Source organism: Marmota flaviventris, chromosome 8, assembly GCF_047511675.1.
Source record: "Marmota flaviventris isolate mMarFla1 chromosome 8, mMarFla1.hap1, whole genome shotgun sequence".
In the NCBI taxonomy this organism is placed as follows: Eukaryota; Metazoa; Chordata; class Mammalia; order Rodentia; family Sciuridae; genus Marmota; species Marmota flaviventris.
This window is the reverse complement of record NC_092505.1, coordinates 98,688,672-98,715,524: the sequence shown is the minus strand read 5'-3', so window position 1 is coordinate 98,715,524 and position 26,853 is coordinate 98,688,672. Positions and strand designations below refer to the sequence as shown.

The window sequence follows — 26,853 nt, the reverse complement described above, 5'->3', positions numbered from 1 at the left end:
CTGGTTTTCCAATGGACTTTAATCATGAACATATTTACTGGAATGATTACAAACCTGGTCTACTGAATCAGCCAGCTAGGGAATTCAAATTCTAGTTCCAAGCAATTACAGGTCCTGTGACCATGGGCAAACTCTTCAACCTCCCTTAACTTTAGTTTCCTCACTTCTAAATTGAGGATAATAGTACCTTTACTTCTAGCACTGTTGTAAGGATTACATAGAGATCATTTAAAATGCTTACTATTAGGCCTGGCAATTAGTTAAGGCTCAATGAATGTTAGCTATTATATTAGATTCCAGCTCATTCCAAAGTAGATTTAAGGCAATTTCACATGTAATGTAAACTCAATAAAGATATATGTGTGAATGACCCAAAGGATCATTACTATGCAATTTAGACTTACCTTTGGCAAATTTCTTTTCAAGGGACTGGCCTAACAGAGTAAATGATAATAACTTAGTATCTTCAGTTGCTGTTACCCAATAATTCATAAACTTGCTAAGGACGATATCTCCTTTTTTTCCCCTTTTCTTTCTGTTTTAATCATTTACCCCATAGGAAACACCTGATTCTAGGCAACTGTAGACGACTGATTAAATTCATTCAAATCACTTTTGAGCAATTAAAAAACAAAACAAAAACAGGTCCCCATAACCAAAATTTAAGTGTGACCTTGAGAAACAGAATTGTGATATTAATGATATATCTAAGATACATTTAAATTTTGCAGCTTAAATGAAAAAAAAATCCATCTTCATACAAAGTGAACCATCAAACCACACTGTTTAACTTTCAGCAAATAAACTACTTCTAATTACTACAATAAAAGTGCTTTAATTTTTTACATTATGTGTACATGTGTGTATATCCATCCCATAAGTCTCTGAGACTGGCAACTTATTACATTTCAAAAATTACAAAATCACACTAACTTCTATATCACTTTTATACTTTACAGAAAAAAAAATCAATTTCTGGATTAAAATTCTTAATTACATGACTTATCATAATAACTTTAATAATACAAAAACATATAAGAAGCAGTACCTCAGTTTTATCTTCCACATTCTGGTTATGCTACGTAAATATGAAATTGTTATCCGTATTCAAATAACATTAGGTCTGACTTCAAAAAGTAAGTTTAGGACTTAGCAAAGCCTACATTTAATAAGGAAAACTAGCAGCACTATCAAATTTTAAAGCCAAGTATTAGCAGTCACTTTTTGACAATATCTTGTGGGAGACTGTATTGGTAAATTCATGAAAGCAATATCAGACTACAGCAACTCAGAGCTCTTGGGTATATTTTTTATTCCATTAGTGTGGTGCTGCAAAAGATTACAAAATTTGTTTCTAAGACCAAAACATAACACAATTTATCCATGAAATTTTATTTCCATGTTTTAAAATGATAATCGTTTTACTCTTGTAAGTCTCTAGGTTTAAAGCAAGTATTACTTTGAGACCCACTGAAGTATTATGAAAATTCTCAAGAAGCTCAAAATATAAGATTATCTGAGACAAGAATTACTCAATTTTCCAAAGTCACCCTGTCTGAAGCAAGTGATATTAAAGGTGAAATTCACAGGAAAATAGCACTGTTAAAAACAAAGAAAATGGAAAAAGCAGAGACAGATCAATTTAAACCATGGCTCTGGCATCTTCTGCTGGAAATTCCAGCAATTTAATTTTTCTGTGTTTAGTTAGTAAATTTACTTATATCTTTGGTGTCCTTAGCTATAAAGTGTCAATAGTACCTAAATAATTGTTTTGAGGACAAAAATGAGATAACATTAGGGAAGAAGAAAGTCCACTGAAAAGTCTGTTCTACACCTATAATTTATAAACAATGTTATCTGCAAAACAAATAACAACAATAAAAACCAGAACAGGAATAAAGTCTCCAAAATACTGTCATTAAACAGAAATTTTTCTGTAAATGAAAATGACTCTTTTGTCATTTCCACATAGAAAACTACCTATCTGGAGTTTTGAGATCTCCAAGAAAAAACAAACACCTTTCTACAATTTATATTCCAAATTTCAGGCAATAAATCCTTTCCATCTAACCTAAATTTCCTATGTTGTAGTTCATTTGAAAATTCTTATCTTTCAATTCTCCTTAAGTGGGAAGCATATCTGTTTTAGTCTTTTCTGTATTTCTGTCCCTAGCAGAGTTCTGGAGACACTTTGCATGAATATATTCATTCATTCATTCATTCAGCAAATATTTATTCAACAATTACTTTGTGCCAGGTACTGTAAGTAGTAGAGCAAGGCCCATAAATGAGAAGGCTTTGCTCAGGTAACTTATAGTTTAGTGAATAAGGTAAATATTTGTCAAATAGGTACAGAAGTAAATAAGTTTCTAATGTGGATGGCAAAAAGGTGCAGAGATGGTGAAGATCACAGTTTTGGGATGAAGACAATCAAAGGAGGTCAGGAATAGCTCCCCTGAGGTACAAGGTTTAAACTGAGACTTGAAAATTGACTGAAAGTTGGCCAGATTTTGTAAGGTAAGGGAATACAGACCAGGCAGGGAGATGAAACATATTAAAAAGTCCCCAAGTCAGGAAGGTAAATGAGAATGGTTGGGGATAAGAATGGAGTGCTACATAAAGGACAGAGGATAAATTGCCAGTATTAATGAAATTAAAAGGATTCATAGCATTAAATATTTAAGCCACGTTGTATTTTTCTCAAATAAAATAAATAATCTAAGGGAACTGAGTTTTTATTCCACAATATTAAAGTTCTATATTAGGTTATGACTTTGTCTCACCAATCACTGGACACATGACCTTGGACAAGACATTGACCAACTTGAGCCTCTTCTATTCTCTGTAAATCGGTATCCAATTATTCTACCTACTGAGATTACAATAATAAATAACATATAGCCCCGGTTCTTATAGACTTTACATCCCTGAGAGAGAGGTGTATATGAAAGACAACCTAAATCCTATAGAAGATGATGTCCCAAAAAAAAGACACAAAAGTCTCCTGAAAGGTATCCACAAATGTGGACACTGGTGGGCTGTAAACCACAATAAAAACACAAGTTACACATCTTTCTGTGAACTCTAGCATGAGACTGAGGATGATATATACAATAGAAACATTACTCTGCCATCCCAAAACAAGCGAAATATCAAAACTATAATGAACCTCAGAGATAAAGAGAACTCAGTGGTAGCACTGAATTAAAGATTAACATTAATGTACTCAGAACAAGTTATTTTATATCAAGTTTTCTTATTTCCAAATTTTCCTTGGTTCAAAAACTTGTTCCATCATTACATAACTACATGCCAAACTCATCTTATGCCTTTCCCAACAAAAGGCAATGTCCACATTGCCATCTAGAAAATACAATGACATTCTTGCTTTACCACCACTTACTCATGTCCAGTTTACAGTCAACCTAAACTACCACACCCTTTTTTCATCTAGCACAAAACTAGTTATCCCCACATTATTTTCCATTTGTTTAGCTGGCTCTTCCTTACTATGTACTACTTTACTTACGACGCTACATTTTTCCTGATTTTATTTCATTCTGTAGTATCATACCTCTCCTTGTATTTTAAGTCATATTAAAATCAAACCATATTCACAGCAGAATACCTGATCCTAGAAAATGTTTTGTTTTTCATTTTTAAGACAAATTGTTGATGATCTTAATAACTGAAGAGTACATTCAAAATACAACTTATAAAACAATACACCATGATTGATTTTCTGGTAACTATAATTTTATGCCTTTGTGTATATAAACTTATCACGAATAAGTCTTGAGGTCAATGAATACATGCCTACAATTCTATTTAAAAGCTATCCAATAACACATTCAAGAGCGATAAAAATTCTAGAGACTAAGTCTAGAAAAAGTGCACTGCTTTCTGCAATAAAAAAATATAAACATCATTGTTGTCTCTCTCACACATTCTGAAGTCAAGAAAATGAGGGAAAAATAGAATTCTGAAACAAAAAAATTTACCTCAATGTAATGCAACATATCTTTTCTAATAATGGCACTATAAATTCTTGATGTTGCATTGTTTGAAAACAAAATGTGTAAAATAACTTCTGTTAAGGAATTCCAACCCAACTGCTCTCGGTTTTACAAAATGAGTAAGGTAGGAAGAAAAAGGAGTATTATTTTAACTGCTAAACATTACCCACCCTTAAAAATGGTCTGTGGAAGTAGGCTCTCTAAGAAAAAAAGTCTCAATTCATTGATCCTTTCTTTTTATTTTTCTAAAAGGTTAGAATCCTTTAATGAGGAAGGAGTTTCACCTCACTTAAAAAAAAAAAAAAAAAAAAAAAAACTCTTCACCTTACAAATGGCTTCTTGGAAATACATAAAATACTATTACTTTGCAACTTCCCCCACTCCTTCCAAAGAACACACTTTTTTCTCAGACAGCAGTTCTGGTTCAGAACCTGCACTCTGACTAGATTCAGAAGATCTGTCTCTGTGTGTGTGACCTTGGACACGTCATTTATTCCCTCAGTTTCCTCATCAGCATCCCAAAGTGAAAGCGTGGTGAATACAGTTCAGGACTAAATATATCTTAGGTATTACACCTAAGAGGGTCAAGCTTTTCTGCTTAGGGGCAGATTACCTCCTGAAAGGGGCCACATCTTAAAACTGGAACTGAATCCGTAGATTTGTCAACATTTGATTCTTCCTTCTTCAGCGCTCTTCTCCCCTCAAAGGGCATAACCCTGATCACCCCAAGAGCAGACTCCCAAGCACCCTTTCCTTCCTCCAGTCTTCCCTAGCCTGCTTATAAAGCAAGGGGGGAAACAGCAGCCTCACCTCTCTTCCCCCAAGCCACACCTTTAGGGGACCCCACCCCGGGCACATCCGCCCTCTCCTCGCTCCCTGGGCCAGAGAGACCAACCTCGCCCTTCCCCTCCGCCCCCACCTAGAGGAGACTTCCTGGAGGCGTTCAGGCCCCAGCCCGGCAGGCGGCATTTACAAACCCGCTTTACGCCACTCGCGTAGGGTAACCTCACTTACGCCCATAGGGCCCCGCTCAGAGCCCCGTCCGCTCCGCCTTCCAGAGCCAAGCCTGAGTGTTTCAGCCACGGTCCCCGAGTGACCTGACCATTTTTACTCGGTGCGGAGCTACGGTGATTAGGACAGAACAGTCACACCTTACCGGCAACTGAGGCACTGACTTCACTTCCCACCTTTGGAGCCCTCTTCAACTCCCGGATCAATTCACTCCGGCGACGCCGGAAGGACCCGAGAGGAACCAGGCGTTGTCCGGAATCCTGCCCAGCCGGAGTCGCGCAGCGCTCTATGGGGACTCGTAGTCCCGTTCGCCGGCGTTACTAGCAATTCCTGCACTCCCAAGACTACACTTCCCGGCAAACCAAGCGGCGGAGCCCAAGGCGATGGGTGGGGACACTCCTAGCCAATAGTAAGAGAGTTCCCTGCCTTTGCGGGAGGAGGTGAGATGAAGAGAGGGGGTGCACAGAAAGGAGGGGAAGGGCGGGGCCAGCTCTCACCTGCGCCAATCAGGGCGCACTGTCAGCCCCGCAGGCGCCTCACCCATGGAGGGGCTGGGCTAGCGGAGCAGAGGAAGGAAGAGGGTGGGGGGCCCGACGCGGGGAAAGTGGGGTAGCTGGGTTGAGTGAGCAACGCAGGCGGAGAGGAAGCCTCAAGGAACTCGCTGGTGTGGAGGGAGGGTGTGGTGTGGGGACGCGCCCCAACCGAAAGAGGAGCTTCCTAAGAGCAGCAAAGCCCCAGGCATACCAAGCAACCAGACCCACGGACTGGGGAGGGATAGGCTGAACCTGGACTCCCTGCAGGGGCACCTAGGAGGGGCGGCCAACTCCAGGTGTGAGGGCACTGAGTGTGGGGAGAGGGAGCCCGCTGAGAAAGGGAAGAGGCAGAGCTACTGCACAAGTGCAGGGAGCGGGAAGCTACACCGGCCACCGGCTGCCGCTTCCCGCCGCCTCCAGCCTCGGCAGCAGCAGGAACAGCAGGGGGAGGAGCAACAGCTGCCAAATTCGCCAACTGGAAGAGGGGGAGGCGGAGCTTGAGTCCCAGTAGAAGCTGAAGCACAGCCTGGACTGTAGTTTCCCGGGAGAGACCAGAGCAGGAACAAGAGCCGAGTGGAGTGCAGTCTTCCGAGCATCAGCTCCCGCATCCCGCCAGGGGTTGAAGGTGTGTGGGAGGTAAGCGTGGGTGCTTCTTCCCGGCGTCTGCACACTGCCCGGGAGAAAGCACCTAATAGGAATTGTATCAAGGCACAGCTAAAAGAGTATGCGTTGGGTTAGAAAACCGGTACAGTCCCCTTCGGGTGAACGATGTACATTTTTGGACTTTGGGCGGCCGGGGGTGGGGTGTGCAAAAGGTATCTTGACCCTGAGTATAAAGGGCGTGGCTAGTGGTTTTTGGTTTGAGTTGCACCGTTAAAACTGGGAGATCTCAAGATTGAGGGAAATCCTGCTAATTGAGGACAAGGTGGATGATATCTGGATAGGTGCGTAGCTGTTAAAAAGCAAGAATTGTGTCTTTGATATGAAATTACTTAAGAACTATTTCAAAATAACTTTGCATTCTTCTTCGGTGTCTATTCTTCACATTGATTTTTAAGATTATTCTGCTTCCGACCTGTTATCCAGGGTGGTTGTATTGCAGGTTCCTAGAATTGCAAGAGATCAGGATTAAAGAAGCAAATGTAAGCAGGAATAGGATAGGACGGATTCTGACTGAACCTATCAGAAGTATAACTTTTGCCAGCAAAAACGTGAAAATATATTTTAATGGATAGATACTTAGCTTTCTTTCTAGTGGCTCTGGGATATTGAAACAAAGACCTGGACTCAGCCTACAGTGGGAACATATGGTGTACTTCATTGCTGCTCCTTATTCTCTCATTTCTGTCCGGTAACATTTGTACATTTTTAAAAACATGAGTATAAGGAAAGCTGTGTGAGGATCTTTCCTCTGTTTAGACAGTATATGTTAAATAATTACTCTTAGTATGTGTTATAATGGGCTCCAATTTTAAATAAAGATAGCGTCATAAAATAATACTCTCCGTATTAAACCATGTGTGTATTCCTTTGGATGTAATTATGGTACCTATCAATGGAAATGTTAGGTCAACACGAAAGTCTCACCAGCCTTTGTTTCACTATGTCAGGATTACAGCGTTTTCTTATTACAAACTTGATAAGAATCCATTTGTCTAGTTTATTTTAATTTTGTTTATTACAGAGTTCCCTAGATTATAGGGCTTTTAATCATAGCATATTGCTGCATATTTTGTTTTGAAATGCCTTCATTGTGACAGTTGAATATTTCAGAGTCTGAATACTTTAATTTTGTTTTTTTTTTTTTTTTTTTTACTAGATTCAATAAGATAGTCATTATCTTCTGTATTAATGCATTCCTGATTAGGATTTTGGATTTTACTTTTGTATATACACATAATTCCTTTTTGAAAAGAAATGGCTCAAAGGTATTCTCATAGCTTAAAGTTGAGTTCCACCGAGTTTAAGTAATATATCAGTGTACATTCCTCCTCTCGCATGTACTTAAACACCAGAGGAATACACAGATAGACAAATCTTAGAAAAACTGCTACTTTTAGATTGTCTTCAAGCAGATCAGGTAAGTATTAAAAGCTGCAAAGAGGTTAAAAGAAAGAAAAAGCAACAGTAGCCACTAAACTTAGCAGCCACAGCAAGGATCACATTGTATCTTTGCTACATCACTAGAGAATATATTAATCCAAATAGCTGATGTGACCTTGTGAAAATGATTTGGGAAGAAAAACCACTAGGGCTTTGGTGAAGCTTGGGAAGTTGTGTATGCTCTTATTTATGATGAAGTGTATTGTCCTGAATTAGAGTCTTAGATTCTCGGGCTTTAGAAATGGAATACTTGCTGTCACTAGGTTATATCCCTCCCCATGTAATAATAACAGTTAATTATAGTACTGGCAGTAAGTATTGTTGAGAATCAATAAACAAGCAAATGGGTAGAAGATGATTTGTAACAAAACAATTGAAATTCAGATATACTTTGAATCTGAGCTTTGTTTGTAGGTCTTCTGCTCTAAGGTATCATAAGACTAGAATCTCATTAGGAATGAATGAGTTTGTGGTATGAAAGTGCCAAGTTTTCTTGTTTTTAAGATTTAGATCCTTTTAAGTGTGTCAATGAAAGAGACTGGGTTTCTGTATCATTAAGGAGTGAGAAGACCCTGTTTTTTGTGGGAGAAAATCGTTGGCTGTTTGTTACCTGGACTCTTTTCACTCATTTAAATTGGTGTTCACATTCAGTCTCAGATAATCTGAAGACTTTTCTTGATTGGTGTTGAGAAAGCACATTAATTTTATGCATAATACTCCCTGTTTGAAAAGCGTATTATTTATTGGGCTCTTAAGTTTTACTACAGATGTAAGGCTGTCAGTGAATATATGATGAGAAAGAAGCAACACAGTGCAGAATATTTCTCTTGAATGGAAATTGCTCTGGAGATGATTGTTCTCTAATCAAAAGACTTGGTAATTTCAAATTACACTATATTTTGGACTTTTCTATAAATTTAAAATTCTACTTTAAAGCCTATTGAGTAAAAAATAATCGATAGCATGGATTTTTAACAGAATGATTCACTGAAGCATGTGACACAAAAGAGCAATTCTTAAAGGTTCAAGACCGAATGATTTTGGTACAGCTGAAAGACGGGGATAGATATGAAGAAAACTACCTTAAAAAAGTCTCCTTAACCAGAGAGGAAAAAGAGTTTGCTATTTTTTTGTTAAATACTTATAAGTGATAATATGATCTTTCCCTCTCTATCATTAATTTCTGTATCCATAGTGCAGATGTTACTTTTCTCCAGTTAAATACACTGAAGTCAAGACAGTAGTTTATTAGAATTTGAGGACACATGTATTATTAAAGTATAAAAGATTATGTACATTGACAACTATCCTTTGGACAAAATTTTAAAAAGAAGCAAAAACTTAAATGTTGTTTTATCCTTTAATAAAAGTTACTTGAACTAGCCAATAAAGATGAATAAGAATCTGTTTATTTACTTATTTATGCAAATTCCTAAGGTTAAATCCTGCTGAGCAGATTTCTATTGTTATATTCAAATAAGAGTTTTGCTTTGTTTTTTCAGTCTTACCTCTAAGGTTTCTAGAATTTAGTTCTTAAAGTTTGGTATTTGTGTTTTAGGTGACTTGATTATTAGTGCCTGAAGACCATGTACTTCTTTTCTGTCTCCCTTTGATCCTTAGCCTTATATCATGCTCAGCATTAAGAATTTGCTTTGTAAGAATAATGCTTAATGAATTAGCATTATTGGCCAATACTTTTTAATATGCACATTAAATACTTTGATACACAAGATTCAGTGTACCTCAAAGAATGATTATTGTATATTAACTCTTCTGAGAATGTCATTGTTCTAATTAGCTTTGCAGAAATGTTATTTAAGCCCAGTTTGATTTAGACTGTATGGGCTGCAAAGATTTATCTACAACTTTGAGTGTCAGGGTTTCTAAATTCATCCCAGAGGTAAGGAATGTGGGTGGGGAGAAAGGGCCTTGCTATCAGAGACCCCTAAGTTCTTCACTTTATAGCTAGGGAAGCCCATGGCTCACCTCTGTTTAACCTTACATCCCTGGAGACATACCTTTGTTGATGTTTATCTTTAAAAAATTATTTTATTATAAAAACTGAATTCTTGTTTTTCTGTTTTTCTAACCACTGCCCCCCCACCGATTAAAAAAAAGAAGAAGAAAAGAAGTCACGATAATTTTGTTTAAACATGCATAGAGTTGGGCATTTATTGGTTTTGATTTCACATTCCAGAAACAAATTAATCTGATTAGTGTTAAAATTAAAAATTCAGTATGAATTTTCTTTTATTAACACCTGGACAATTCTAGTTAGTTCTAAATAGTTGTTAGTAATAAAATTAATTATAGCAGGAATTTAACTGCCTTTTGCTTTGCTTTTTAATATTTTTACTAACATACTGATAGATGTGACTTATCTTAGATCTAATGATTACTCTTCTTTGTCTTCCTGTTCCTTTGGCATTATTCTTAATGGTTAGCACTATGCTTTGTGTCTTAGCTGAGTTCATAATTATCTTCCTGGTGTGTGTATATATATATATATTACTTACAAAAGTTTCCCTGACTTTATATGTTGAGAGCCTTATACAAAATCTGAACTTGGTAGATGGTAACTATTTGTTCAGCTATTTGGCAAGCTATAATGAAGAATCATTTTACAAACAAGTATAACCATAAAAAAATGAATTTTTCTTAGACAAATTGTTTTATTACCAGATTCAGCCCTCTGCCCACAACAGTTGCATATTGAATATATAAATATTGTTCTCTGTTGTTGGATTTCTGAGTGAGTAGAGCAAATATTGTCATTAACTATAACCTTGCATGTGTGTTTTAAATGTGAATTTATTCATTGACTACCTTTTGTATCATGTGTGGTTCATTTTCTCTCCTTGCTTGTAGAATTCTGCTATTTTAAAAATGTTCTTCTAAGTAACACTTCCCCCTCACAGACACTCTTTCTATGACTTTTTTTCCCTAACATATAGAAATAGAGGACTTCCAGAAAAATAGATAAATGTAACATGAGGCTTTATCTTAACTACTATTTAACTCGTCTTCAGTGTTCTAATTTTAGTGACATGCTTGCTTTTGGGGTTTTATTAAGGCTTATTAAACCTGAATTACATCGTACTTGTTATCTTTGAGCCCTGTCAGGGAAAGAATATGTTTTGAGGCTTGGAATTAACTGTGTCCAGTGCTGTGTTCTGTACTGTTTAACTACTGAAGCTTGCCTGGCTCCTAAGGCTGCAGCCTCTGCTTTGGGGCCCCCTTCTGGTTTAGCCTGGGAAAGGAGCTTCTGAGCATCTCAGAGCTCTTAATTTAGTGTGGCAAGGCAGGAGGTTGAAACTCACTTTCATTTAATAACCTTATTTTCCTAAGTGTATTATTTTCCCCAGGTAACATTTAGTTCCAGAGTTACCAGTAACAGGAGCTCAAATATCACAATATGATTTCTAAAGCACAGTCTGACAATTCAATGAGTAACTATCAGCTCCCCTAACATCTTGGGTTTGTTTGTTAATTAATTTACTTATTTTTTAAATGGAACTCAAAGAGCTCACTGGAAAACTTCTGATGTTTTACCCACTTGTTATTTCTTTTGTAATTTTCTTGATAATCTAAATTTTGTTATTCTATTTGAGGTTTTTTTTTTTTAACTCTGTGTAATTTGAAGAGCTAGTTAATTTTATTGTTTTTTTTTCACCTCTTGATAGAATGCTATAGATAGTATGTTATGAAATGTAATTTTTGCCATTCTCTTGAGTTAAGGCATTGGAGTATTTGCTTGTGTACTTGACAAAGCAATTTAAAATTATTGAAGCAATTAAGATGATTTGCTTAGCTATCTGACAGAGCAAAATTAGCCCTTGTTCTCTAGTGGTAAGCTCACTCTAAAAATTTGTCACCTAGTAAATGGTTTTGTTATCTATTTCTAAAATGTGGAAAATATTATCAACATGTATATAGTGATTACTACCTAAATTATGGCTCAATCCATACATTGTCACATCTTGGAAATACAGTTTTAATGAATTATGATTCCTTGAGAGAAGGAAGCTGGAAGAGAATGTCGAAGTGGAGAAAATAGCAACAAGTAATACTGATTTTCTTCCTTCATTAAAACCCAAACAAAAAACTCTCATTATGAAAGATGTTGACCAAAGAACTTTGGCTATATTACAGTTTTCTTTGCATTTCCATAACAACATCTTTCTTGCCCGATTTCTAGTTTTCTACCATATTTTCTTAATTGAGTGACTTTACTGGGAAGTTCTTCTACAGTCAATCTGCAGCATGGGGTTGGGTGCTGTAGGGAGACATAACAAAATATGTAAAGTCACTTACTGCTTGGCAAATCTTTTGTCAATATAGTTAAAAAAGATATTATAAAGAAATTTATGTAAGAATGAGACATGTGACTTATAACTATGATATTATAATAGTTACTTTGTTAGAAGCCCAGAAGCAGAAGAAATTGAACTTTGTGGTAATGAAGAACATCTGTGAGGAAGACTGGCATGGTTATGTTGGTTAATTGCAGGCAATGGCAAGCTATGGTTTGTGAGCACACAATCTTCTTTTTTGTAAATAAAGTTTCATTGAAACATGACTATGTCCATTCATTTATATATTGTTTGCTTTCTTATGACAACAGCAGAGTTGAGTCAAACAGCAACACAGTTCAGCTAATGGGATAGAGAATGGATGACCCACAACCCTAAAATATTTTCTGTCTATTTGTAAAAAATTGATCTGTCACTGGTTCAGAGTATCAGTTCCACAGTCAGACAAAACTGGGTTTGGATTTTTGTTCTGTCACTATTAGCTATATAATATTGGATATGTTTCTTAAGCTTTCTAAATCTTGGTTTTGTGATACATAACTTAACTCAAAGGCTGTATATGTTGATATAATTAGATTACACACAGCATACAATACCCAGTACCTGGCAGTAATTAATGCTCATTAAATGCTATTTTATTAGATGTTTGATTTCATTTTATTATGATTTATTATTTTAAGTGACCTATAACTTCTGGTCAAATGGAAATTTGAAGTTCTAAATTAAACTTCCCCTGTCTTCATTCCCCTGAAATAAATGTACAGGAAACTAGATCATGTATCATACAATTCTAAGAAATTTTCAAGTGTTGCATAAAATATTCTATGGGAATAAAGAGATTCATATAAGAGCCAAGCAACCTAAGTGTATGGAAAAGTAAACCTATACTTTAAAATATAGTTAATTAACACTGAACAATATATTGAGTATTATAGGAAATCATGCCAGTCAATTAAAACAATAAAGGTAAGTTACTTCTTAGAACTTAGAGGAAATTCACACTTAAAAATTGAATCATATTACTACTAATATTACAGAAATAAAAATGATTACTAGGGAATACTATGAATATATGGTAACAAATCACCTAGATGAAATGGACAAATTGATAGAATGCAAACTACTTGAAACAAATTTGAGAAATAGAAAATTTGAATACAAACCCAAAGAATGTTCAACAAAATACTGGTACACTAAATTTAGCAATAATATACCATGACTGAGGAGGATTTATTCCAGGAAAGTCATGTTGATTTAACATGAAGTTTAATCAGTGCACTGTACCATATCAATATAATAAAAGACATATTTTCGGGCTGGGGCTGTAGCTCAGTAATAGAGTGCTTGCCTCATATGCGTGAGGCCCTGGGTTCAATCCTCAGCACCACATAAAAATAAAAAAAATAAAGATAAAAAAAAAAGACACATGATCATGTCAATAGATTAAAAAATACCTGACAACATTCAACATGCTTTTTTTGATGAAAACGTTTATTTAGCAAACTAGGAATAAAAAGGAACTTCCTCCAACTATGAAAGGACATCTACCAAAAGCTCTGCTAATATCATATTTAAAGGGAAAGGCTAAATATTTCCCTTGCGGATCAAGAGTAACTGAAGGACATCTGTGCTCACAGTTCCACTTAATGTTTTACCAGAGGTTCTGGCCAAGGCAATTAGACAAGAAAAAGAAATTATCCAGATTGGAAATTATTAATAAATCTACATTCTATAAATTGTATATATAGAATAAATCTATATTCACAGATGAAATGATCTCATATATAGAAAATCCTAAGGAATACACACATGCCGCACGACCAGCTTGCTAGCTTCATACTAGAGGTTCGAAACAAAGAAGTTAATTAGTGAGATCAAAATAAAGACACATAAAACTCAATTTACCTTTTTCTTGCCCAGCTCAGAGAAGGCTTCTCCTGGAGCCACCTGGCGATAGGGAGGTTTACACAAGAGACCAGCAGGAGAGAGGAAGAAGCACGCCAGAGAGTGGGCTTTTATTGGGGAACAAAAAATTCAAGGGAAAATTCCATCCAATGAAGGTGGAGGGAGATAGCATTCCAAAGTCAGGGTCAGTGAGTAGTTTCCTGGTCAATGGCCAGCCACACCCCCACACAGACAAGCCCTGAACCTGGAAAGGGTGGGGAAAGCTCTGAGGCAGCTGGTTTGAGCGCCTTACACCCAGACAGGGAGTTATCTCAGTTACGTGTGAGAATGGCTTCACACACACACACACACACACACACACACACACACACACCAAAAAAAAAAAAACTATTAGAGCTAATAAACAAGTATAATAAAGTTGCAGAATACAACATGGATATAAAGAAATCTTATATATTTATATTAGCATTTTTATACACTAGCAGGGAACATTCAAAAATAAAAATTTTGTAATAACCATTTAAATATCACTAAAAGAACAAAATACTTAAGAACAAATTTAACTTGTATACTCAAATCATCAAATGATGTACAAAACTTCACTGAACAAAATAAGACCTAAAAATTTGAAGACATCTCCTGTTTAGAGATTGGAATACTTACTATTGTGAAGATGGCAGTATTCTTCAAATTAATCTATAGATTCGGTGTATCAAAATATCAGTTACCCTTTTTTCAGAAATTGACAAATCTTAAAAGTTATGTAGAAATGTAGGTAACTGTACTAGGGGAACAGAATTGAGAGTCCTAAGAAATTACCTTGGATTAGGCAATGGTTTCTAAGTTATCATACCAAAGCACAGGTGACAAAATATAAATTGTAAACTAGTACAACGACTTTGGAAAGCAGTATAGAGGTCCCTCAAAAGACAAGTGATGATCCAGCTACACCATTCCTTAGTACTTATTCTAAAGAATAAAGTCAGCATACTATTTAGAGATACATGCATTCCCAAGTTTATAGCAGCACAGTTCATAATAGCCAAGTTATGGAGTCAACCTAGGGTGTCTCTTAACAGATGAATTAATAAAGAAAATGTGTTATATATACATGATAGAGTTTTATTCAGCCATAAAGAAGAATGAAATTATATCAGTTGCAGGAAAATGCATGGTTCTTGAGAGCATTATGTTAAGCAAAATAAGTCAAGTTCAGAAAGTCAAGGGTTATAAGTTTTTTTTTTTTATATGTAGAATATATTAAAAAAAAAGATGGAATGGGATCTCATTGAAATACAAGGGAGACCATTAGAATAGAGGAAGGGTACCAGGGTGAAGGAAAGGGGAGGTACTAGGGGACAAAATTGACTAAATTATGTTTCTTGGAGCTGGGGATTTAGTGCAGTGGTAGAGTTCACGCTTAGCATGTGCAAGGCCCTGTGTTCAAACCCCTAGCACCACAAAAAATTAAAAAAATAAAATAAAGGCTTTAAAAAGTAAAAATTAAATTGTGTTTCTTACAAATAGCCAAAAATAAATAAATGGATTTTATGAAATTTAAAACTTTCCTGTTTCAAAGGACAAAATCAAGAAAAGGCAGAAAAGAGAAAAGTATTTGCAAATCAAATATTTGAGAAGAGACTTTATCCAAAATATATACATAACTCTCACAACTCAAGGAAACAAATAACCCAATTAAAAATAGGCAAAGAAATTGAACAGAATTTTTTCTCCAAACAAGATGTAAAAATAGCCCAATAAGTACATAAAAAGATTCACTGCATCATTAGTCACAAAACAACACTACACTGAGAAACTTCTTCACATCCACTAAGATGACTAAAGTAAAAATGTTAGCAAATATTGGCAAGAATTTGGAAACATTGAAATCCTCATAAATTCTTGGTGGGATTATAAAGTGATGCAGCCATCTTGGAAAATTTTGCCCATTCCTCAAAATGTTAACCACAGAGTTTGCATATGAGCCAGCAATTCCTCTACACACACATTTACATATATACACACACACAAGAGAAATTGAAAAAGAAAAAAAATCTATTTAAAAACTTGTACATGAATGTTCATAGCAGCATTACTCATAATAACCAAAAGGAAGAAGCAACCCAGTGTCCATCAGGTGATAAATGGAAAATCAAAATGTTATATATCCATACAATGAAATATTATTTGACCATTAAAAGGAATGAGATATTGATTAATACCACAAGAATTACCATTGACAACATGCTAAGCAAAAATATTCAATACAGCAGTCATACTTTATAGGAAATGTCCAGAATAGGCAAATCCTTAGACAAAGTAGTTTAGGGCTAAAGAATGGATGAGAGTGGGAAATGACTGCTACCATTTATGGGGTTTCTTTCCTGTATGATGAAATAGTCTAAAATTGGGGATGATTGCACAGCTTTATGAACATTTTTTTAAAAACGACTGGATTGCATACTTCTAAAGTATGCAATTTTATGGTGGGTGAATTATATTACAATAAAGCTGTTACTTTTTAAATGAACATAATAAAAAAGATAACAAAAGGACAAGTTATAGAAGATTTAGTTATAAAGAACCTTGACTAGACAACAAAAATAATACAGAAGAAACCCTTCATTTGACATCATTTGGCCTCATAAAACACTAGGCAAAATTAATGAAAAGAGAATGAAAGATCTAGCCACACATAATTTTTTTTTGTAGAATTTTAAAATGAAGAAGGAAGAGACCCCTAAACTCCAAGTGGATTAAAAACAAAGGGAATAGAAATATGACCTGTCCTAAGACTTTCCTTGTATAGCATTTACTGATAGAAGGTAATGGAACAATGTGTACAGAATTACAGTGGAGTAAGTTTATGATTCAAAGTTCTCTATCCAGCTTAACTATATTCAGCATGTGCAAGGACAAAAGAAAAATCTTCTCAGTCATAAAAGGGCAAACACCATTACCAACAAAAACAATAATGAATACATACTTTGCTGGCCAAATCAAGAATTTAAGATGGGATGATAAAGTGATAGAACCAGATTTAAATAATTGCTGCTATTTTGTATTAAGATGATTCAGATGTTAAAAATAATTCTTATAAGATGCCTTATGTCATGAAAAATTAATAATATTATCCTGGATCAAATATCCCGGATCATTTGAAAACCAGGAGGATGTATAAGAAAATGTTAAATTCCTTATTTTGCAAATGATGGAGTCAGTAGATGGTTTATTCTTCATATTCACAGAAAATATTTAAGAACAAAAGAAATGTCATCAAAGCAAAAAATAAAAATGAAAACTTTAAAATGACAACATGTTAAACAAAAAGATTGCAGTTATCAACGGTTTTATTTCCTTGTTGAAAAATAAAAACTGACATACTGTTGAAAAGAGATAAAAAAAATTGATCTGAACAATACCTGTGTAAAGAAAAAAGGATCACAAAGGAATAATTTCCAAAAATAAATTATGGTGGCTATATTTGTATAAGACAAGACAAACTTCAAGACAAAAATCTTTAATCTGATATAATGGTAAAGGTATAATCTATAGTGAAGATTTAATAGACCTGAGCCTATTTGTATGGCTCATGTAAAATAAAAACAATCTGAAAGAGAAGTATGAACATGATTCTTTGTGTCCCGGTATAGATTCAGGGGAAAAAAGTAAAGAAACATGAAATGTTAAGAATAATAAAGAATAAAAATGGACTTAAGAGGAAGTACAGGAGATGACAGTGGCCCTGAGGTAACAGCAATAATGAAGCAGGTTCAAGGGAAATTGCTGCAGGTCCAAAGTCAGTCCACAGATAAAAGCAATTGTGTGTGTGTGGAAGGGAACTTTTATTTGAATGCTGATTCCACACAGTCACCATCATTCTCTTTTGTGTTATATTTAGCTAGTTTGGTCCTTTGCCTCCCTGGCCTCCCTGCCTCTGTAAGCTTTTGAATTTGTTACCCCAGGATTAAGTAAAGGAAGGAGTGCTGAAGGAATGAGAAAGTTATGAGTCTGATCAATAAGAAAGAAAAAAATAATTTTAGTAATTTAAAAACTACCAATTGTATACACTTAAAGGTTAAAATGGCTAATTTTGTGTTGTATGATTTTACCAAAATACAAAAAAATGTTTTGAGACCTATAAAAATATTAATTGTAAATCAACTAAAAATATCAGGCATTGAGCATTGAAATGCTTTTGTCTTAAAAGGATTGTATTCATTCATCTGTATTTGGTCATTTAGTTTGCTTCAGATAATACAAAAATTTATTCTAAGACATTGATTGACCATTATTTTAAAATTCTCCCTTTGCTTTTAGATTAAGGAAGTCAATTTACATTAAAGTACAATCTTATTTTCTGTCTTTCCAGTCTTAATGTTTTATTTGTTTTTGTTTGTGTATTTGTTGCTCTAGTATGGTTATTTAGCACCTTCCTTTTGTGTTACCCTAACTAAAAGATTTTATATGTTGGTTTAACTCTTATGTCTTCTCTGCCACAAAACATATTAAGACATCTATGCATTTTACTATCATAAAAACACAGGATGCAGATAGCTCACTAGCATGAATTATCCATCACTGAGAACCATTAATCATATGTGACATGGTATAGTAATTGCTATCTTTAATAAGAGTCATGTGACTATAAAGGTTGATGAACACTGTTAACCTAGTTTCATTTTAAATATAATAGTGTACCAGTTGATATTTTAAATAATGTTTTCCTTTTCCTCTCCTTTAGAATGACTTATAACAGGAAGATCTCATTAATCAAATGGATCTGGAATTCCCAGTAACACTCCCTAGAACTCAGGAAGTAGGCTTCTAAATCCAGACAACTTTCTGCCTGAAAAATTCATTTTATTCATCAGTTAACCCCTTAAATTTTTATACAGAACATGGTTATTTTTAATAAACTTTAATTTTTCAGTTTAATGCTATTTAATTGGTACATTCAGACAAATTAACAATAATTCAGTGATAGAAAACACAGATGAAAAGAGGGAAGAAGAAATCTATGAAACTAAGAAAGCACAGTTACTAAAGGGGGCATGTTCTGGTAGAGAAGTCCAGAGAAACATGTACCATGGGACAATAGGTGGTGTTCACAATGTATTAGCTGGATGATTGAGGAACAGGGCTAGTAAGTTCAGAACAGTGAACTTCAGACCTGACAGAGAACGAATTGTTATATTTTCAGTTTTATGGGGAAAATAATGGGTCACACATTTTCTTAAAGTTTCCTGCCAATCATTCAAATATAAAGAAATCTTGGTGCTTAACAATTAAATTCATAGCTATTGGTAAAAACCCAGTGAGGATGACTTATTCAGAGAAATTAGGAAACTAAAGCTTTACTTTTCCTATGTGTAACTACATGTGTATTTTATCCAAATATCTAAAAACCAGTTAATGTTGAAATGTTTGTTTTCTTGTGAATATGAAATGATTCAGTACACATTACATAACGTTTCTCTTTTCCAAGTTGAATTCAGGCAGTTGAATGGGAAGTGTTATTTCAGCTATGCAGTTTGGCATGGGAAAATAAGAACAAGATGCCTGCACCAAAGATTAATGAAAGAGAAAAAACAGCCCTGAGCAATAGGGGTTTGCAATCATGTATTCCTGACACTTGTTTGTGAAGATAATTATTAGTATGTGATGAGATAAAAGGTTTTAAGAAGGTAGTGGGTGCTGTGGAGAGGGAAAATCTGAATAACTCACTGTTTTATTTCAAGACTGGATTTTTACTATGACCTACACACTGTGCTGGTTACCTTTACATGCATATATTTGTCTAACAACTCTATGAGGTAAGTACTCTTGTAAATCCCCAATACACCGATGATAAAAATGAGAAATTGAAATTTATATTGGTCACCCCATGTATTACTCCATAGTTCTAAGTTTACATTTATTTCTAGCAAAACATGGTTCTGTGATATAATTATACTTCAAAGCTAACCAAAATTCTTTATATATTTCTAAAAAATGGTTACAGTTACTATAAGGTGTTCATATATCACAGCTTTCATTCTGTTACGATGAATTCTCTTGCATTCTTAAAATTAGGATAGTTACAATGATAAATATGACCCCTTAAAAATAACAAAATCAATAAATAAAAATTCTAATTTTAGGTTAGGCATACTGGTAGGTGCCTGTAATCCCAATGACTCAGTAGGCTGAGGCAAAAAGATTGCAAATTCTAAGCCAGCCTAGGAAATTTAAGGAGACCCTATCTCTTAAAAAAAAAAAATGAAAAGAGTTAGGGATAAAGCTTAGTCACTGTAGAGTGCACCTCATTTCAACTGGTTTCAATCCCTTGTATGGGGGAAAAATAAATTTCTAATTTCAGATAAAACGAGAGAATGATGATGATACAAATGAAAAAAAAAATGCACTGTGAGTTTATTTTAAGTTAGATGTCTTAAACTGAAAACTTAGTAGCTCAAAATCCTTCTACCTCACCTTGTCACAACTGAATTGTGTTTGGCAAAGTTTATATTTAAAAAAATTATATTTTTAAAAAATATAGACTTTTACATAGAATGGCCATAGATTGGTACTCCTACTCTTGCCCAATTCACACATTTCATTTTATCTGCTAAGAGACTTCAAGAGTTCATCAGAAATTTAGATTGTAAGCCTCTTGGTAAATTTAATATATACTATTGAATTATTTACATAACTCTTGGAATATGGCTATTTGGTAAAATGAAATTGGCCAAATAATTATACAAAGTAACTCAAACTGTATTAGAAGAGTTTTTCAAAGCCTAGTTTTCACAAGTTTAGATTAAATGATGAAGCAGTTAGTTATCTCTATTAATTTCCTTTAAATATATGTATATATATTTTTCCCTGTAGAAAGAAGTAGGAAATTAAACATTTTTCTTAAGCCAGATGAAGAATTAGAGATGTGTAAAATTGCAAGTGCATACTGTGTCAAATATGTAGATTTATTTTCAGGGAATAATATTAAGGGTTCAGCAGTCAGAACATGGTGATGGAGTGTCAATGGCATTCTCAGGCTGTCAGCTCCATTGTCAGGGTAAGACTAATTGGCAAGTGGTAATGCAGCATCCTGTATGATTTGTTCTAATATCTTTTTCAGTACATAAGGCAGAAAGAAGTCTCTAATACCAGCAAAATGATTGCCCCTCATGTATTTAAGGACAACATTTTAAAACTGTATACTGTCCTATAATCGGAATAAATTTTATTCCAATTGTGTTATATAAGTTTGAACGTTATAAAATTGACAATATTTGACTGGTTTGGAACTACAAAGAAAAAAACAAAAGGCAGTTCATATGGTTCATGCTAGCCCCTTAACTATTCTAACCTGGATAGTATTGTTCCAAATTGGAAATGGAAGATCATTTTGTCTCTTCATCCTACTAAATCTTATTGGAATTTCCCGGAGTTTCACTATATGCCTTCTCTTTTCTTCATTCCCCAGAAAATCTCATCCATCTGATAGCTCAGTGTGCTCACACTTCCCCCAAAGTATCTATACCAAGATGTGTACTCTGGCCTCTAATCTCATTTATCCAATTACTTCCTTAGATATCTAAGTAGGTATTTCATAGGATCTTGGATTTATCTGTCTGAAACAAAATTTGTGATCCTTGTCTGCTCTCAAACTAACCTCCATCTTAATGTAAGTTCACCTCCACCCATTCATTTGCTCCGAGAGAAACCTGGGAGCTATATTGGCTCACCCTTCCTGTCTGTTATGTATGTCCCTTCCAGTCTATCTCTCAAGTAAATACAACCCAGAATTATCTCTATTGCAGCCTTGTTGGTCCCTATCTCAATTTATTATTGCAGAAACCACTCAATTTGTTTTTAAGCTTCTACTCTAGACTTTCTAGTTTCTGTCCTATATGTAAGTTTCTTATATTGCACTGCATTTAGAAGAAAAAAACAACATCCTTTCTGTGTAGAGTGCCTTATATGTCCTGGCCCCTGCATACTTCAACTGTTACTGTTTTGTTCACTAAATTCTGTCAATTTTTCATAGAAATCACAAGTTCTTTCCTACCCTTTGGCCTTCGTATTGTTACTTTTTTCTGTAATACTGCTTTTCTTATTAATTATTATTTAAACTTCAGCTCTCAGCTTCAATGACACTTTCTCAGAGAGGCCTTCCCTGATCCGCTTCTCAACCTAAAATAGGACTCTGTTATCCCTTCAAGTACACATTATTTTTTCTTCATTATACTTGACACAGTTTGCACTTACTCAGATGTGTATTCATTTATATACTTTGTGAGCTCCAAGCAAGGCCCTCGTCTGCACTGTCCACCACTGTGTCCAGTGCACAGTATATGCTGTCTGCTTGAATTGGATCTTGGTGCTTGAGGAAAACCTGATTGTTCACAAGAGGAAGTGATAAAGAGGGGTCTCTGGAAGTGTGATATGGTATGTTAACATAGGGTTGGATTCAAATCACATCTTCATTTTGGATGATTTAACTTTTTGAGCACCTAGTCTGTAAGCTTTTTGAAGGAAGATGCTTTGTCTATTTTGTTCACTTCTTTGTATCACTGAGGATTGAATTCAGGCCTTGCACGTGCTAGGCAAGCACTCTAAAACTTAGCTATATCCCTATTTCCTTTTACTTATCCCCTCACAGTGTCAAGAGAAAGTTACTTTGCATAAGAGAAAATAAATCAATTAATTCAACAAATATTTATTAAGTATGTGCTATTTTACCAAGCACTGGGGATACAGCAGTGAACAAAATAGACAAAAAATTTGAAGTGCCAGGTATATAGTAGATATTCAATGAATGTCAGAATCCCTTTTTAAAAACACAGTTCTCACATTTAAAAAAAAAATTTAAGTTGTTGATGGACCTTTACTTTATTTGCTTATTTATATGTGGTTTTACAACAGTGGTTTTCAAAAGCTCTGGGACCTCATGAAGATTAGAGATGGTATAGAGGGACAGAGAAATGGGTACATTAGAATAATCTTTGTGGCCTTTATATGATGACCTCATCTCCACTGCGTACTATAAACTGGATATTTTTGATGAGGAATATATCTTATTCTTCATTTGTACTGAGGCAGAGATTGAGAAACACATATCCAAATCTTACCTAGAACCAATGTTACTAGAATAATAGCTAATAAATGGACTGTGTATAAGAAGATGTCAATGATAGTAGGCTAAAGCATACGTATTTTACATATACTTTCTAAACATTTTAGAAAACTTGTGAATATATATACATATATATATACTTTAAAAAACATATAAAATATATATGATATGTGTGAGAAATATATGATATAAATATATATATGATAAAATAAATAAAATATAAAATATGTATGAGAAATCAATCTATGATATATAAATATAAATATATAAGAAATATAATGTGTGTATATGTATAAATGATAAACTGTGAAATAATTCCATGCTGATACCACTGTCTTCTGATAAGAAATAGCAGAATGAATGTTTGATTGAATGTACTTCCAGGTTTATTACTTTGTATTTAATTCTAAGGACATTCGCTAGCCTGTAACTTTTAAAAAGGCAAGAGAATAAATTTCTTACTCCCCAAAATTATACATTAATGTTAGTTCAATCTCCTTTTTCAAGGGAAATATTTATATTCTCATTGACTGCAGTTGGAAGAAACTGTTATGCCACATTTACCTTTGTTTCATCCAGTTTAAGAATTTGTGAGCTCTGCAATCATTTTTATATCAGTTAATTGGGCATGAAATCCAGGAGGGAGAAAGGAATGAGGATTGGAATCACCACAGGATGTCACAAGTCCCAGAAATGGGTGAAGTGAGAATTCATCAACCAATTGAACCACACGTTACAGCAAGACCTTGGGCTACAGAGACACAACTTCAGCCATTGGAAAAGATGATAGTGCCTTTTAAAGCCCCCTGGTCTATAATTGTAAAATGTTTACAAGCATTTTGATTGTTTTTGCAATTAAAATATTTAAGCAGGTGTTAGTATCCTAATTGCTTCTATGAGGCATATATTTTCTTAAGTTACAGATTCTAGCATAAAGCTATGCTTTCTAAAGTATATAGAGGCTGTTCAAATTTGAATATTTTAAATGTCAACATAGAATATCATTAAGATTTATGACTTAGCTTTAAAGAAATCCACAGTGCAAAGTCTGAATTTACACATCTTTGGAACATACCGAGTATCACTAACCAGATAAATCTATTAGAAGAAAGACAATTTCCTGTAGAGCTATATTCAAGAAGGAAAGTTCATTGAACACACCCTCATTTTTTGTTTAGTTACAGCATAACTCATTTTCAGGCTGCTACTCTCTGTAGGGCTCCCAGCTAAGTAAATCCTTTTGTTTCCTTCCACTTCATGATTTCTCATCTTGGCTGATCTGCATGCCTCCCATGGAGTTCAGGAATAAATTACTTGTTTGCCTTCTCCAACCCATAGTAGCTCTTTGCTTCCTAGATTCCTACCAGCACTTTTTCTGTTATCTTATCGTCTAGTTGGATTCTTCCTTCCCTACTGTTCACAAATATCTTTGATAACTCTTTCTTGCAGCCTGAGGCAGTTGAGACATTCTGTTGTCTGATCTGATACTTTCACAACATACTCATTCAACAAAGCCTATTTCTTCTTGACCTTTATTCTAGTCTCTCAACAGTCCTAATAGGTTACTGGGTCATATCTGTACTGTAAACATTAACCCATAACTTCATGTCTTTATTTCATGCATTTATCTGTATAGAAAAAAAATGCATTTTAATCCATTATGTCAGGATGATGGTTTGGGAGTATTTCCTAATTAAGAAAACATGAAAAAAAGCACATGTCATTGTGATGATTGCTCTAACTTAACCTCCTTTCAGAGTAATTTCATATATATATATATATATATATATATATATATATATATATATATATATATTCTGCAGCATATCTTTACCCCTGATTTGGAAGAGGCAAAATGATCAAAGATACTGGTAGGCTCAATATATTATAATTAATTTGCAAGTGAAAATTTGTGTTAAAAGAAAACAAGAATCCTGACTACTTCAAAAAGTCCATTTTGACAAAGCTATACTGGAAGGACAGCAGAATAAAATAGACTTTTTTATTGCTGTGGGTATATATGTGACTTCATGACCAATGTAATTCTGCAACCTGTATACTCAGAAAAATGAGAAATTATATCCCATCTGATTCAAATGCATTATATGTCAAGATCATTGTACTGTCATGTGTAACTAATTAAAACAAATAAAAAAAAAAAGAAAAAGATTGTTTTAGATTTAGAGACTGGGAGGTAGCAAATCAGGAGAAGTCTGTGTTTGGTAATGGAACCTTGTGCAGACTAATGTCACCGACTATTCACATTTGGATTACAGTATATGTAAGGTATGAATTTGATAAATAGCTTGTCATAGTCTTTCTAAAATAAAATATCTTGGCATAGTTTGTTGGTTTTTTAAATTTTGGTTTTCATTCTGTTTTTTACTTTCTTCACAGTCTCTGAGATTCTTATACTACTGAACTAGTTTGATGTTAGGTATAAAAACAGGTAGATACTGCTGATTTTCCAAAATTATTTTCTTAATTAAACTTCCAAATAAATATATGTGGTCATCAGTCCTGAGATGAGGCATCTTTTTTGTTTTGGAAGACATAGATAAGCATGTGCCATGAAAATACTTTCTAATCCACCATGATTATTTAGATTAGTTATTTCATTGCCATGAATGAAAAGAAGACCAAAAAGCTGAGTGGAAGCTACAGTATGTAACCAACTTTATTCCTCAGAATTTAAACATAATGTATTCTGAGTCTCAGCTGACTCTTGATTATGTTACAAGTCTAAGCCACAGTGTGAAAAATAGAGTTGGTAGCTTTATGTAAATGAGGTTTTCTATCCATAGAGAGTCAGCTCTGTGAGAGTCAGTAAGTATTCAAACAGCTACAAAAGATTTATTAAAGAAAGAAAAGTATATCTATTACTGACTAGAATATTTTGAGAGAAAGGCACATTGAACAGCAACCTTTATATAATCAGGTTAGTTAATCATAGTATCAAATGACTTAGTACTGGAAAGAATTTTAAAGATCAAAGACAAACCCTCTCATTTTTCACTGGTAAAACTCAAAGTTTTTTTCAAAGACCAGCCTTTTGATGGGACCTTAGTTCCACTGAACAGCAAGGTCACTGAAGAGTGTTTAATTGTTGTTTTTGTACATGATGTTTTCACAGGGTTTGGGACATATTGAACATTCAAAATATAAGTCAGTGTGATGAATTAATAAATGAATCAATGAACAAATGCATAGAGGAAAGAATGTGATCTGTCTTATGTATGGGGGTTATGTTGTAGAAATCAAACTGAAGGTTGACTTTTACCTATATTCCAAAAGTTCTGTCATTTTTTTTATATAGCCTGGGTTGGTGATATCTCTCTCTCTCTCTCTCTCTCTCTCTCTCTCTCTCAAAGATGGCCATTGAACTTGTAATCATACATTGTACTCTTCTCTGTACATTTAGATGAACAGGGACATAAGTGTCCCTAAATGCTCTTCTTGCTAAATGCCCGATGGCCACATATCCAGCCATATTATAAATGTCAGGGTTACTTAGCATTCCTAATTTTCTGTATCCCTGTGAGTCTTTAGTCTTCACTCTTGGATCTGCAGGTGTCTAGATCCAGTGCACCATGTCCCCTGGTATCCCACACATTTTCTTCAAGCGTACATTTTCAATTTTTTTTCTTTTATGCCACATCTTCAAACAGATGTTTCTTTGGATGGATTGATTTTTAGCAAGGCATTGATCTATAGGAGTTGAACCATCTGAAAAAAGACATAATAAGTTTCGGACAGTTTGAAAAATAATGAGAAAAATGTGTTACAGCCCATATAATGAAATAAATACCTATGAGTCCAGACTGACACACATAAATCATTTGAATACATAA

General features: G+C 34.5%; 2 protein-coding genes across 4 annotated transcripts in view; one reads left to right on the top strand and one right to left on the bottom strand.

Annotated features, from left to right (window-relative positions):
- Pdcd10 (programmed cell death 10) overlaps positions 1–5,333 on the bottom strand; it is a 42,075-nt gene extending 36,742 nt beyond the window's left edge. The window contains exon 1 of one of the 2 annotated variants that reach the window (XM_027942114.3): positions 5,173–5,333. The gene's annotated coding sequence lies outside the window, so the exon portion shown is untranslated. Of the gene's footprint in view, positions 1–4,629; positions 4,829–5,172 lie in introns of those variants that run through there. The other variant, XM_027942115.3, reaches the window with a different exon arrangement.
- Positions 5,334–5,677: 344 nt separating this feature from the next.
- Serpini1 (serpin family I member 1) overlaps positions 5,678–26,853 on the top strand; it is a 78,439-nt gene continuing 57,263 nt past the window's right edge. Inside the window, exon 1 of one of the 2 annotated variants that reach the window (XM_027942113.3) lies at positions 5,678–6,185. The gene's annotated coding sequence lies outside the window, so the exon portion shown is untranslated. Of the gene's footprint in view, positions 6,197–26,853 lie in introns of both variants that reach the window. The other variant, XM_027942112.3, reaches the window with a different exon arrangement.